Source organism: Procambarus clarkii, chromosome 48, assembly GCF_040958095.1.
Source record: "Procambarus clarkii isolate CNS0578487 chromosome 48, FALCON_Pclarkii_2.0, whole genome shotgun sequence".
Lineage (NCBI taxonomy): Eukaryota > Metazoa > Arthropoda > Malacostraca > Decapoda > Cambaridae > Procambarus > Procambarus clarkii.
The window spans coordinates 25,626,027-25,639,857 of NC_091197.1; positions in this window are offsets into that span (position 1 = coordinate 25,626,027).

The window sequence follows — 13,831 nt, forward strand, 5'->3', positions numbered from 1 at the left end:
CAGAGGATCAAGAGAGGGAAGCAGAGGCTTAAGCGAGTGATGCAGAAGCTGAAGAGAGTGATGCAGAGGATCAAGAGAGTGATGCAGAGGCTCCAGAGAGTGATGCAGAGGCTCCAGAGAGTGATGCAGAGGCTCATTATTCAGAGGTTTAGGAGAGTGATGCAGAGGCAACAAGAGAGGGATGCAGAGGCTTAAGAGAGTGATGCAGAGGCTGATAAGAGTGTTGCAGAGGCTTAAGAGAGGGATGCAGAGGCTCAAGAGAGTGACGCAAAGCCTCAAGAGAGTGATGCAGAGGCTTAAGAGAGGAATGCAGAGGCTCAAGAGAGGGATGCAGAGATTCAGGAGTGTGATGCAGAGGCTCAAGAGAGTGATGCAGAGGCTGAAGAGAGAGATGCAGAGGCTTAAGAGAGTGATGCAGAGGGTCAAGAGAGTGATGCAGAGGCACAAGAGAATGATGTAGAGGCTTAAGAGAGGGATGCAGAGGATCAGGAGAGTGATGCAGAGGTTTAAGAGAGGAATGCAGAGGCTCAAGTGAATGATGCAGGGGCTCAAGAGAATGATGCAGAGGCTTGAGAGAGGGATGCAGAGGATCAGGAGAGTGATGCAGAGGTTTAAGAGAGGAATGCAGAGGCTGAAGAGAATGATGCAGAGGCTTAAGAGAGGGATGCAAAGGCTGAAGAGAAAGATGCAGGGGCTGAAGAGAATGATGCAGAGGCTTAAAAGAGGGATGCAGAGGCTCAGGAGAGTGATGCAGAGGCTCAAGAGAGTGATGCAGAGGCTGAAGAGAATGATGCAGAGGATTAAGAGAATGATGTAGAGGCTGAAGAGAATGATGCAGAGGCTTAAGAGAGGTATGAAGAGACTCAGGAGAGTGATACAGAGGCTCAAGACAGGAGATGCAGAGGCTTAAGAGAGGAAGGCAGAGACTCAAAAGAGTGATGCAGAGACTCAAGTGAGGGATGGAGAGGCTTATGAGAATGATGCAGAGACTCAAGTGAGGGATGGAGAGGCTTATGAGAATGATGCAGAGGCTCAAGAGAGGGATGCAGAGGCTCAAGAGAGTGATGCAGAGGCTCAAGAGAGTGATGCATAGGCTCAAGAGAGTGATGCAAAGCCTCAAGAAAGTGATGCATAGGCCCAAGAGAGTGATGCAGAGGCTCAAGAGAGTGATGCAGAGGCTAAAGAGAGTGATGCAGAGGCTCAAGAGAGGGATGCAGAGGCTCACGAGAGTGATGAAGAGGCTCAAGAGAGGGATGCAGAGGCTCAAGAGAGTGATGAAGAGGCTCAAGAGAGTGATGCAGAGGCTAAAGAGAGTGATGCAGAGGTTTAAGAGAGTGATGCAGAGGCTTAAGAGAGGGATGCAGAGGTTCAAGAGAGTGATTCAGAGGCTCAAGAGAGTGATGCAGATGCTTAGGAGAATGATGCAGAGGCTCAAGAGAGAGATGCAGAGGCTTAAGAGAGTGATGCAGAGGCTGAAGAGAGAGATGCAGAGGCTTAAGAGAGCGATGCAGAGGCTCAAGAGAGTAATGCAGAGGCTCATGCAATTGATGTAGAGGCTTAAGAGAGGGATGCAGAGTCTCAAGAGAATGATGAAGAGGCTCAATCGATTGATGCAGTGGATTAAGAGAGGGATGCAGAGGCTTACGTGAGTGATGCAGAGCCTCAAGAGAGTAATGCAGAGGCTCAAGAGAGTTATGTAGAGGTTCAAGAGAGTGATGCGGAGGCTTAAGAGAGTGATGCAGATGATCATGAGAGGGATGCAGAGGCTTAGGAAAGTAATGCAGAGGCCGAAGAGAGTGATGCAGAGGCTTAAGAGAGTGATGCAAACGCTAAAGAAAGTGTTGCAGAGGCTTAAGAGAGTGTTGCAGACCCTCAAGAGAGGGATGCAGAGGATCAGGAGAGTGACGCAGAGGCTTAATAGATGGATGCAGAGGCTCAAGAGAGTGATCCAGAGGCTTAAGAGAGAAATGCAGAGGCTCAAGAGAGTGATGCAGAGGCTCAAGAGAGGGATGCAGGGGCCCAAGAGAGTGATTCAGATGCTCAAGAGAGGGATGCAGAGGATGAAGAGAGTGATGCAGAGGCTCGAGAGAGTGATGCAGAGGCTCAAGCGAGGGATTCAGAGGCTCAAGAGAGGGATGCAGAGGCTTAAGAGAGTGATGCAGAGTCCGAAGAGAGTGTTGCAGAGGCTTAAGAGAATGATGCAGAGGCTCAAGTGAGTGATGCAGAGGCTCAATAGAGTGATGTAGAGGCTCAAGAGAGTGATGCAGAGGCTTAGGAGAGTGATGCAGAGGATCATGAGCGTGATGCAGAGGCTAAAGAGAGTGATGAAGAGGCTTAAGAGAGTTATGCAGAGGCTTAAGAGAGGGATGCAGAGGCTCAAGAGAGTGATGCAGAGGCTCAAGAGAGTGATGCAGATGCTTAGAAGAATGATGCAGAGGCTCAAGAGAGGGATGCAGAGGCTGAAGAGAGTGATGCAGATACTCAAGAGAGGGATGCAGAGGATGAAGAGAGTGATGCAGAGGATGAAGAGAGTAATTCAGAGGCTCGAGAGAGTGATGCAGAGACTCAAGAGAGTTATGCAAAGGCTAAAGAGAGTGATGCAGAGGCTTACGAGAGTGATGAAGAGGCTCAAGAGAGGGATGTAGACGCTGATGAGAGTGATGTAGAAGCTCAAGAGAGTGATGCAGAGGCTTAAGAGAGTGATGCAGAGGCTCAAGAAAGGGATGCAGAGGCTTAAGAAAGTGATGCAGAGGCTTTAAATTGGGATGCAGAGGCATAAGAATGTGATGCAGAGGCTCAGAAGAGTGATGCAGAGGCTCAAGAGAGTGATGCAGATGCTCAAGAGAGGGATGCAGAGGATGAAGAGAGTGATGCAGAGACTCAAGAGAGTTATGCAGAGGCTCAAGAGAGGGATTCAGAGGCTCAAGAGAGGGATGCAGAGGCTTAAGAGAGTGATGCAGAGTCAGAAGAGAGTGTTACAGAGGCTTAAGAGAATGATGCAGAGGCTCAAGTGAGTGATGCAGAGGCTCAATAGAGTGATGTAGAGGCTCAAGAGAGTGATGCAGAGGCTCAGAGGAGTGATGCAGAGGATCATGAGCGTGATGCAGAGGCTAAAGAGAGTGATGAAGAGGCTTAAGAGAGTTATGCAGAGGCTTAAGAGAGGGATGCAGAATCTCAAGAGAGTGATGCAGAGGCTCAAGAGAGTGATGCAGATGCTTAGAAGAATGATGCAGAGGCTCAAGAGAGGGATGCAGAGGCTGAAGAGAGTGATGCAGATGCTCAAGAGAGGGATGCAGAGGATGAAGAGAGTGATGCAGAGGATGAAGAGAGAGATTCAGAGGCTCGAGAGAGTGATGCAGAGGCTCAAGAGAGGGATTCAGAGGCTCTAGAGAGGGATGCAGAGACTTAAGAGAGTGATGCAGTGTCTGAAGAGAGTGTTGCAGAGGCTCAAGAGAGAGATGCAGAGCTTCGAGAGAGTGATGCAGAGACTCAAGAGAGTTATGCATAGGCTCAAGAGAGTGATGCAGAGGCTTACGAGAGTGATGCAGAGGCTCAAGAGAGGGATGTAGACGCTCAAGAGAGTGATGTAGAAGCTCAAGAGAGTGATGCAGAGGCTTAAGAGAGTGATGCAGAGGCGTAAGAGAGGGGATGCAGAGGCCCAAGAGAGTGATGCAGAGGCTGAAAAGAGTGATGTAGAGGCTTAAGAGAGGGATGCACAGGCTCATGAGAGTGATGCAGAGGCTTAAGAGAGGGATGCAGATTCTCAAGAGAATGATGCAGAGGCTCAAGAGAGTGCTGCAGAGGCTCAAGTGAGGGATGCTGAGGCTGCAGAGAGGGATGCAGAGGCTCAAGAGAATGATGCAGAGGCTGAAGAGAGAGATGCAGAGGATTAAGAGAGTGATGCAGAGGCTCAGGAGAGCAATGCTGAGGCTCAAGAGAATGATGTAGAGGCTCAAGAGAGTGATGTAGAGGCTCAGGAGAATGATGTAGAGGCTCAATAGTGTGATGCAGAGGATCGTGAGAGTGATGCAGAGACTAAAGAGAGTGATGCAGAGGATCAAGAGAGGGAAGCAGAGGCTTAAGAAAGTGATGCAGAGGCTCAAAAAAGGGATGCAGAGGCTTAATAGGGTGATGCAGAGGCTCAAGAAAGTGATGCAAAGGATCAAGAGAGGGAAGCAGAGGCTTAAGCGAGTGATGCAGAAGCTGAAGAGAGTGATGCAGAGGATCAAGAGAGTGATGCAGAGGCTCTATAGAGTGATGCAGAGGCTCAAGAGAGTGATGCAAAGCCTCAAGAAAGTGATGCACAGGCTCAAGAGAGTGATGCAGAGGCTCAAGAGAGTGATGCAGAGGCTAAAGAGAGTGATGCAGAGGCTCAAGAGAGGGATGCAGAGGCTTAAGAGAGTGATGCAGAGGCTGATGAGAGTGTTGCAGAGGCTTAAGAGAGGGATGCAGAGGCTCAAGAGAGTGAAGCAAAGCCTCAAGAGAGTGATGCAGAGGCTTAAGAGAGGGATGCAGAGGCTCAAGAGAGGGATGCAGAGGCTCAGGAGTGAGATGCAGAGGCTCAAGAGAGTGATGCAGAGGCTGAAGAGAGAGATGCAGAGGCTTAAGAGAGTGATGCAGAGGGTCAAGAGAGTGATGCAGAGGCACAAGAGAATGATGTAGAGGCTTAAGAGAGGGATGCAGAGGATCAGGAGAGTGATGCAGAGGTTTAAGAGAGGAATGAGGAGGCTCAAGTGAATGATGCAGAGGCTTAAGAGAGGGATGCAAAGGCCGAAGAGAATGATGCAGAGGCTGAAGAGAGGGATGCAGGGGCTGAAGAGAATGATGCAGAGGCTTAAAAGAGTGATGCAGAGGCTCAGGAGAGTGATGCAGAGGCTCAAGAGAGTGATGCTGAGGCTGATGAGAATGATGCAGAGGATTAAGAGAATGATGTAGAGGCTGAAGAGAATGATGCAGAGGCTTAAGAGAGGTATGAAGAGACTCAAGAGAGTGATACAGATGCTCAAGACAGGGGATGCAGAGGCTTAAGAGAAGGAGGCAGAGACTCAAAAGAGTGATGAAGAGACTCAAGAGAGTGATGCAAAGGTACAAGAGAGGGATGCAGAGGCTCATGAGAGGGATGCTGAGACTCAAGTGAGGGATGGAGAGGCTTAGGAGAATGATGCAGAGGCTCAAGAGAGGGATGCAGAGGCTCAAGAGAGTGATGCAGAGGCTCAAGAGAGAGATGCATAGGCTCAAGAGAGTGATGCACAGGCTCAAGAGAGTGATGCAGAGGCTCAAGAGAGTGATGCAGAGGCTAAAGAGAGTGATGCAGAGGCTCAAGAGAGGGATGCAGAGGCTAAAGAGAGTGATACAGAGGTTTAAGAGAGTGATACAGAGGCTTAAGAGAGGGATGCAGAGGTTCATGAGAGTGATGCAGCGGCTCAAGAGAGTGATGCAGATGCTTAGGAGAATGATGCAGAGGCTCAAGAGAGTGATGCAGAGGCTGAAGAGAGAGATGCAGAGGCTTAAGAGAGTGATGCAGAGGCTGAAGAGAGAGATGCAGAGGCTTAAGAGAGTGATGCAGAGGTTCAAGAGAGTAATGCAGAGGCTCAAGCGATTGATGTAGAGGCTTAAGAGAGGGATGCAGAGTCTCAAGAGAATGATGAAGAGGCTCAATAGATTGATGCAGTGGATTAAGAGAGGGATGCAGAGGCTTACGTGAGTGATGCAGAGGCTCAAGAGAGTAATGCAGAGGCTCAAGAGAGTGATGCGGAGGCTCAAGAGGGTGATGCAGAGGATCATGAGAGGGAAGCAGAGGCTTAGGAAAGTAATGCAGAGGCCGAAGAGAGTGATGCAGAGGCTTAAACGAGTGATGCAGAGGCTAAAGAAAGTGTTGCAGAGGCTTATGAGAGTGTTGCAGAGGCTCAAGAGAGGGATGCAGAGGCTCAGGAGAGTGACGCAGAGGCTTAATAGATGGATGCTGAGGCTCAAGAGAGTGATGCAGAGGCTTAAGAGAGGGATGCAGAGGCTCAAGAGAATGATGCAAAGGCTCAAGAGAGTGCTGCAAAAGGCTCAAGAGAGGGATGCTGAGGCTCCAGAGATGGATGCAGAGGCTCAAAAGAGAAAGGCAGAGGCTTAAGAGAGTGATGCAGAGGCTCAAGAGTGTGATGAGAGTGATGCAGAGGATCAGGAGAATGATGCAGAGACTCAAGACAGTGATGCAGAGGACCAAGAGAGGGATGCAGAGGCTAACGAGTGTGATGCAGAGGCTCACGAGAGTGATGCAGAGGCTCAAGAGAGTGATGCAGAGGCTCAAGAGAGTGATGCAAAGGCTCAAGAGAGTGATGCAGGGGCTCAAGAGAGTGATGCAGAGGCTCGAAAGAGTTATGCAGAGGCCTGAAGAGAGGGATTCTGAGGCTTAAGAGAGTGATACAGAGGCTGAAGAGAGTGTTGCAGAGGCTCAAGAGAGGGATGAATTGGCTGAAAAGAGTGATGTAGAGGCTCAAGAGAGGGAGGCAGAGGCTCAAGAGAGTGATGTTGAGGCTCAAGAGAGGGATGCAGGGGCTCAAGAGAGTGATGCAGAGGCTCAAGAGAGTGATTAAGAGTCTTAAGAGAGTGATGCAGAGGCTTAAGAGAGTGAGGTAGAGGCTAAGGAAAGGGATGCAGAGGCTCAAGAGAGTGATGCAGAGGCTTAAGAGGGTGATGCAGAGGCCCAAGAGAGTGATGCAGAGGTTCAAGAGAGGGATGCAGGGGCTCAAGAGAGTGATGCAGAGGCTCAAGAGAGTGATTCAGAGGCTTAAGAGAGTGATGCAAAGGCTCAGGAGAGGGATACAAAGGCTCATGAGAGGTATTCAGGAGTTCAAGAGAGTGATGCAGACGCTCAAGAAAGGGATGCAGAGGCTTAAGAAAGCGATGCAGAAGCTAAAAAAAGGGATGCAAAGGCTTAAAAGGGTGATGCAGAGGCTCAAGAGAGTGATGCAGAGGATCAAGAGAGGGAATCAGAGGCTTAAGAGAGTGATTCAGAAGCTGAAGAGAGTGATGCAGTGGCTCTAGAGAGTGATGCAGAGGCTCAAGAGAGTGATGCAGAGGATCAAGAGAGTGATGCAGTGGCTCGAGAGAGTGATGCAGAGGCTCAAAAGAGTTATTCAGAGGTTTAAGAGAGTGATGCAGAGGTCTCAAGAGAGTGATGCAGAGGCTGATCTGAGTGTTGCAGAGGCTCAAGAGAGTGATGCATAGACTCAAGAGAGTGATGCAGATGCTCAGGAGAGGGATGCAGAGGCTAAAGAGAGTGATGCAGAGGTTTAAGAGTGTGATGCAGAGGCTTAAGAGAGGGATGCAGAGGCTCAAGAGAGTGATGCAAAGGCTCAAGAGAGTGATGCAGAGGCTTAAGAGAGGGATGCAGAGGCTCAAGAGAGGGATGTAGAGGCTCTAGAGAGTGATGCAGACGCTTAATAGATGGATGCAGAGGCTCAAGAGAGTGATGCAGATGCTTAGGAGAGGGATGCAGAGGCTCAAGAGAATGATGCAGCGGCTCAAGAGAGAGATGCAAAGGCTCATGAGAGGGATTCAGGAGTTCAAGAGAGTGATGCAGACGCTCATGAGAGGAATGCAGAGGCTTAAGAGGGTGATGCAGAGGCTCAAGAGAGTGATGCAGAGGCTTAAGAAAGTGATGCAGAGGCTCGAAAAAGGGATGCAGAGGCTTAAGAGGGTGATGCAGAGGCTCAAGAAAGTGATGCAGAGGATCAAGAGAGGGAAGCAGAGGCTTAAGAGAGTGATGCAGAAGCTGAAGAGAGTGATGCAGAGGATCAAGAGAGTGATGCAGAGGCTCTAGAGAGTGATGCAGAGGCTCAAAGAGTTATTCAGAGGATTAGGAGAGTGATGCAGAGGCCGCAAGAGAGTGATGCAGAGGCCACAAGAGAGTGATGCAGAGGCCACAAGAGAGTGATGCAGAGGTTGAAGAGAGTGTTGCAGAGGTTCAAGAGAGTGATGCAGAGGCTCAAGAGATTGATGCAGATGCTCAAGAGAGGGATGCAGAGGCTTAAGAGAGTGATGCAGAGGCTCAGGAGAGTGATGCAGAGGCTCAAGAGAGTGATGCAGAGCCTGAAGATAATGATGCAGAGGATTAAGAGAATGATGTAGAGGCTGAAGAGAATGATGCAGAGGCTTAAGAGAGGTATGAAGAGACTCAAGAGAGTGATACAGATGCTCAAGACAGGGGATGCAGAGGCTTAAGAGAGGGAGGCAGAGACTCAAAAGAGTGATGCAGAGACTCAAGAGTGGGATGCAGAGGCTTAAGAGAGTGATGCAAAGGTACAAGAGAGGGATGCAGAGGCTCATGAGAGGGATGCTGAGACTCAAGTGAGGGATGGAGAGGCTTAGGAGAATGATGCAGAGGCTCAAGAGAGGGATGCAGAGGCTCAAGAGAGTGATGCAGAGGCTCAAGAGAGTGATGCATAGGCTCAAGAGAGTGATGCAAAGCCTCAAGAAAGTGATGCACAGGCTCAAGAGAGTGATGCAGAGGCTCAAGAGAGTGATGCAGAGGTTAAAAGAGAGTGATGCAGAGGCTCAAGAGAGGGATGCAGAGGCTAAAGAGAGTGATGCAGAGGTTTAAGAGAGTGATACAGAGGCTTAAGAGAGGGATGCAGAGGTTCATGAGAGTGATGCAGAGGCTCAAGATAGTGATGCAGATGCTTAGGAGAATGATGCAGAGGCTCAAGAGAGTAATGCAGAGGCTGAAGAGAGAGATGCAGAGGCTTAAGAGAGTGATGCAGAGGCTGAAGAGAGAGATGCAGAGGCTTAAGAGAGTGATGCAGAGGTTCAAGAGAGTAATGCAGAGGCTCAAGCGATTGATGTAGAGGCTTAAGAGAGGGATGCAGAGTCTCAAGAGAATGATGAAGAGGCTCAATAGATTGATGCAGTGGATTAATAGAGGGATGCAGAGGCTTACGTGAGTGATGCAGAGGCTCAAGAGAGTAATGCAGAGGCTCAAGAGAGTTATGTAGAGGCTCAAGAGAGTGATGCGGAGGCTCAAGAGGGTGATGCAGAGGATCATGAGAGGGAAGCAGAGGCTTAGGAAAGTAATGCAGAGGCCGAAGAGAGTGATGCAGAGGCTTAAACGAGTGATGCAGAGGCTAAAGAAAGTGTTGCAGAGGCTTAAGAGAGTGTTGCAGAGGCTCAAGAGAGGGATGCAGAGGCTCAGGAGAGTGACGCAGAGGCTTAATAGATGGATGCAGAGGCTCAAGAGAGTGATGCAGAGGCTTAAGAGAGGGATGCAGAGGCTCAAGAGAATGATGCAAAGGCTCAAGAGAGTGCTGCAAAAGGCTCAAGAGAGGGATGCTGAGGCTCCAGAGATGGATGCAGAGGCTCAAAAGAGAAAGGCAGAGGCTTAAGAGAGTGATGCAGAGGCTCAAGAGTGAGATGAGAGTGATGCAGAGGATCAGGAGAATGATGCAGAGACTCAAGAGAGTGATGCAGAGGATCAAGAGAGGGATGCAGAGGCTAACGAGTGTGATGCAGAGGCTCACGAGAGTGATGCAGAGGCTCAAGTGAGTGATGCAGAGGTTCAAGAGAGTGATGCAAAGGCTCAAGAGAGTGATGCAGGGGCTCAAGAGAGTGATGCAGAGGTTCGAAAGAGTTATGCAGAGGCCTGAAGAGAGGGATTCTGAGGCTTAAGAGAGTGATACAGAGGCTGAAGAGAGTGTTGCAGAGGCTCAAGAGAGGGATGAATTGGCTGAAAAGAGTGATGTAGAGGCTCAAGAGAGGGAGGCAGAGGCTCAAGAGAGTGATGTTGAGGCTCAATTGAGAGGGATGCAGGGGCTCAAGAGAGTGATGCAGAGGCTCAAGAGAGTGATTAAGAGTCTTAAGAGAGTGATGCAGAGGCTTAAGAGAGTGGGGTAGAGGCTAAGGAAAGGGATGCAGAGGCTCAAGAGAGTGATGCAGAGGCTTAAGAGGGTGATGCAGAGGCCCAAGAGAGTGATGCAGAGGCTCAAGAGAGGGATGCAAGGGCTCAAGAGAGTGATGCAGAGGCTCAAAAGAGTGATTCAGAGGCTTAAGAGAGTGATGCAAAGGCTCAGGAGAGGGATACAAAGGCTCATGAGAGGGATTCAGGAGTTCAAGAGAGTGATGCAGACGCTCAAGAAAGGGATGCAGAGGCTTTAGAAAGTGATGCAGAAGCTCAAAAAGGGATGCAAAGGCTTAAGAGGGTGATGCAGAGGCTCAAGAGAGTGATGCAGAGGATCAAGAGAGGGAATCAGAGGCTTAAGAGAGTGATTCAGAAGCTGAAGAGAGTGATGCAGTGGCTCTAGAGAGTGATGCAGAGGCTCAAGAGAGTGATGCAGAGGATCAAGAGAGTGATGCAGTGGCTCGAGAGAGTGATGCAGAGGCTCAAAAGAGTTATTCAGAGGCTTAAGAGAGTGATGCAGAGGTCTCAAGAGAGTGATGCAGAGGCTGATCTGAGTGTTGCAGAGGCTCAAGAGAGTGATGCATAGACTCAAGAGAGTGATGCAGATGCTCAGGAGAGGGATGCAGAGGCTAAAGAGAGTGATGCAGAGGTTTAAGAGAGTGATGCAGAGGCTTAAGAGAGGATGCAGAGGCTCAAGAGAGTGATGCAAAGGCTCAAGAGAGTGATGCAGAGGCTTATGAGAGGGATGCAGACGCTCAAGAGAGGGATGTAGAGGCTCTAGAGAGTGATGCAGACGCTTAATAGAGGGATGCAGAGGCTCAAGAGAGTGATGCAGATGCTTAGGAGAGGGATGCAGAGGCTCAAGAGAATGATGCAGAGGCTCAAGAGAGGGATGCAAAGGCTCATGAGAGGGATTCAGGAGTTCAAGAGAGTGATGCAGACGCTCATGAGAGGAATGCAGAGGCTTAAGAGGGTGATGCAGAGGCTCAAGAGAGTGATGCAGAGGCTTAAGAAAGTGATGCAGAGGCTCGAAAAAGGGATGCAGAGGCTTAAGAGGGTGATGCAGAGGCTCAAGAAAGTGATGCAGAGGATCAAGAGAGGGAAGCAGAGGCTTAAGAGAGTGATGCAGAAGCTGAAGAGAGTGATGCAGAGGATCAAGAGAGTGATGCAGAGGCTCTAGAGAGTGATGCAGAGGCTCAAAAGAGTTATTCAGAGGATTAGGAGAGTGATGCAGAGGCCACAAGAGAGTGATGCAGAGGTTCAAGAGAGTGATGCAGAGGCTCAAGAGATTGATGCAGATGCTCAAGAGAGGGATGCAGAGGCTTAAGAGAGTGATGCAGAGGCTGAAGAGAGTGTTGCAGAGGCTTAAGAGAGGGATGCAGAGGCTCAAGAGAGTGATGCAAAGCCTCAAGAGAGTGATGCAGAGGCTTAAGAGAGGGATGCAGAGGCTCAAGAGAGGGATGTAGAGGCTCAGGAGTGTGATGCAGAGGCTCAAGAGAGTGATGCAGAGGCTCAAGAGAGTGATGCAGAGGCTTAAGAGAGGGATGCAGATGCTCAAGAGAGGGATGCAGAGGATGAAGAGAGTGATGCAGAGGCTCGAGAGAGTGATGCAGAGGCTCATGAGAGGGATTCAGAGGCTCAAGAGAGGGATGCAGAGGCTTAAGAGAGTGCTGCAGAGTCCGAAGAGAGTGTTGCAGAGGCTTAAGAGAATGATGCAGAGGCTCAAGTGAGTGATACAGAGGCTCAATAGAGTGATGTAGAGGCTCAAGAGAGTGATGCAGAGGCTCAGGAGAGTGATGCAGAGGATCATGAGCGTGATGCAGAGGCTAAAGAGAGTGATGAAGAGACTTAAGAGAGTTATGCAGAGGCTTAAGAGAGGGATGCAGAGGCTCAAGAGAGTGATGCAGAGGCTCAAGAGAGTGATGCAGATGCTTAGAAGAATGATGCAGAGGCTCAAGAGAGGGATTCAGAGGCTGAAGAGAGTGATGCAGATGCTCAAGAGAGGGATGCAGGTGATGAAGAGAGTGATGCAGAGGATGAAGAGTGTGATTCAGAGGCTCGAGAGAGTGATGCAGAGGCTCAAGAGAGGGATTCAGAGGCTCTAGAGAGGGATGCAGAGGCTTAAGAGAGTGATGCAGTGTCTGAAGAGAGTGTTGCAGAGGCTCAAGAGAGGGATGCAGAGCTTCGAGAGAGTGATGCAGAGACTCAAGAGACTTATGCATAGGCTCAAGAGAGTGATGCAGAGGCTTACGAGAGTGTTGCAGAGGCTTAAGAGAGGGATGTAGACGCTCAAGAGAGTGATGTAGAAGCTCAAGAGAGTGATGCAGAGGCTTAAGAGAGTGATGCAGAGGCGTAAGAGAGGGGATGCAGAGGCTCAAGAGAGTGATGCAGAGGCTGAAGAGAGTGATGCAGAGGCTTAAGAGAGGGATGCACAGGCTCAAGAGAGTGATGCAGAGGCTTAAGATAGGGATGCAGAGGCTCAAGAGAATGATGCAGAGGCTCAAGAGAGTGCTGCAGAGGCTCAAGTGAGGGATGCTGAGGCTGCAGAGAGGGATGCAGAGGCTCAAGAGAGTGATGCAGAAGCTCAGGAGAGCAATGCTGAGGCTCAAGAGAATGATGTAGAGGCTCAAGAGAGTGATGTAGAGGGTCGGGAGAGTGATGTAGAGGCTCAATAGTGTGATGCAGAGGATCATGAGAGTGATGCAGAGACTAAAGAGAGTAATGCAGAGGATCAAGAGAGGGAAGCAGAGGCTTAAGAAAGTGATGCAGAGGCTCGAAAAAGGGATGCAGAGGCTTAATAGGGTGATGCAGAGGCTCAAGAAAGTGATGCAGAGGATCAAGAGAGGGAAGCAGAGGCTTAAGCGAGTGATGCAGAAGCTGAAGAGAGTGATGCAGAGGATCAAGAGAGTGATGCAGAGGCTCTAGAGAGTGATGCAGAGGCTCAAAAGAGTTATTCAGAGGTTAAGGAGAGTGATGCAGAGGCCACAAGAGAGGGATGCAGAGGCTTAAGAGAGTGATGCAGAGGCTGATGAGAGTGTTGCAGAGGCTTAAGAGTGGGATGCAGAGGCTCAAGAGAGTGACGCAAAGCCTCAAGAGAGTGATGCAGAGGCTTAAGAGAGGGATGCAGAGGCTCAAGAGAGGGATGCAGAGGCTTAAGAGAGTGATGCAGAGGCTGAAGAGAGAGATGCAGAGGCTTAAGAGAGTGATGCAGAGGTTCAAGAGAGTAATGAAGAGGCTCAAGCGATTGATGTTGATTCTTAAGAGAGGGATGCAGAGTCTCAAGAGAATGATGAAGAGGCTCAATAGATTGATGCAGTGGATTAAGAGATGGATGCAGAGGCTTACGTGAGTGATGCAGAGGCTCAAGAGAGTAATGCAGAGGCTCAAGAGAGTTATGTAGAGGCTCAAGAGAATGATGCAAAGGCTCAAGAGAGTGCTGCAAAAGGCTCAAGAGAGGGATGCTGAGGCTCCAGAGATGGATGCAGAGGCTCAAAAGAGAAAGGCAGAGGCTTAAGAGAGTGATGCAGAGGCTCAAGAGTGTGATGAGAGTGATGCAGAGGATAAGGAGAATGATGCAGAGACTCAAGAGAGTGATGCAGAGGATCAAGAGAGGGATGCAGAGGCTAACGAGTGTGATGCAGAGGCTCACGAGAGTGATGCAGAGGCTCAAGAGAGTGATGCAGAGGCTCAAGAGAGTGATGCAAAGGCTCAAGAGAGTGATGCAGGGGCTCAAGAGAGTGATGCAGAGGCTCGAAAGAGTTATGCATAGGCCTGAAGAGAGGGATTCTGAGGCTTAAGAAAGTGATACAGAGGCTGAAGAGAGTGTTGCAGAGGCTGAAGAGAGGGATGAATTGGCTGAAAAGAGTGATGTAGAGGCTCAAGAGAGGGAGACAGAGGCTCAAGAGAGTGATGTTGAGGCTCAAGAGAGGGATGCAGGGGCTCAAGAGA